General features: G+C 63.1%; 1 protein-coding gene across 6 annotated transcripts in view; it reads left to right on the top strand.

The window, feature by feature from the left end:
- The first annotated feature begins 6 nt into the window (after nt 1–6).
- The window catches only part of BCOR (BCL6 corepressor), a 109,199-nt gene continuing 108,171 nt past the window's right edge, over nt 7–1,034 (top strand). For 4 of the 6 annotated variants that reach the window (XM_019524464.1, XM_019524461.1, XM_019524462.1 and 1 more), the window contains exon 1: nt 7–87. The gene's annotated coding sequence lies outside the window, so the exon portion shown is untranslated. The remainder of the gene's footprint in view (nt 88–1,034) is intronic. The other 2 variants (XM_019524460.1, XM_019524456.1) reach the window with 1 other exon arrangement.

The following is a 1,034-nucleotide window of genomic DNA, read 5'->3' as shown; positions in this document are numbered from 1 at the left end:
GGGAGTCGCGCGCGGAGTTGTCCCCCGCTGCCCGGGCGCCTGGCGGGGACCGGCACCTGGCCCCGAGGGGGGACCCACGGCAGCACGGTAGGAAGCGGCCCGCGAGCCCCGCGACGGATGCATGAAGCCGCACGGACTTGCAGGCAGGAGCTCTGCCCCGCGGCTCGAGGGGAGGCGGGCAAGCCGCAGGGGTGCCTCGTTCGCTCCCCCGGCCCGGCCCGGCCCCCTCGGCGTGCGGGCAGTCCCCACCTGCCTCCTGCGGCCTCGCCGGCCTCGGGTGACTTTTCTGGGCTCGGCGCCCACTTTGCGGACACACCCAGCCCCGGCCCCAGGCTCGCCCTGGGTCCTGCCCTGGCTCGCCCTGGCTGAGCCAAGTACGGCCCGGCAGGCAGGAGCCGGCGCGGCTTTGCTCCCCACTCCCTCCGGCGGGCTGCAGCGCCGGCGCTGCTCGTGCGCCTCGGACCTGCGTGCCGGAGTTGCAAGCGTCGGGCTGAGGGATTCCTCGGATCGGTGGTTGTGTGCGGAACCAAGGGGCGGCCTCAATCCCAGTAGGGTCCTCAGTCCCTAGCAGCCCTTTGACGGGGGGTCGGAGTTGCAAAGGTGCGGAGGCTCCTCATTTCCGGAGTTTTGCTCCTAAAATCCCTGTATAGTTTGTCCCCCGGCACGTTTTCTGTTCCCCTCCAAAGCTTGGGAGGAGGCATGCTTAAGAAATGTGTCTGTGTGTGTGTGTGTGTTCTGGCTGGAGAGACAAGAATGATGAGGAAACCCCTTAGCCATGTTTTTTTTGGGGGGGTGGGTGGGAAAAGTTATTTTACAAGTGGATCAGTACGGATGTTAAGTTTGTGCTCACGGATCCTGTGCCTTGGTAGGACTGCACCTGTATCCTGTTTTTAGTTTGCTCTCAGCCATGTTCTGAAGAAAATACTGCAGTTCTGTGCACTCACTTTTATGTGACTCCATCGGTGGTGAAGTAACTAGCCAGGCTGGATCCACCAAGGGGCTTAGACATGCAAGGTCTGTTTTTTGTGTACTCG

Source organism: Gavialis gangeticus, unplaced genomic scaffold (genome assembly GCF_001723915.1).
Source record: "Gavialis gangeticus isolate Ggan-Ray unplaced genomic scaffold, GavGan_comp1, whole genome shotgun sequence".
Classification (NCBI taxonomy): domain Eukaryota; kingdom Metazoa; phylum Chordata; order Crocodylia; family Gavialidae; genus Gavialis; species Gavialis gangeticus.
The sequence above is the reverse complement of the archived record's forward strand: the minus strand, read 5'-3'. Positions and strand labels throughout refer to the sequence as shown.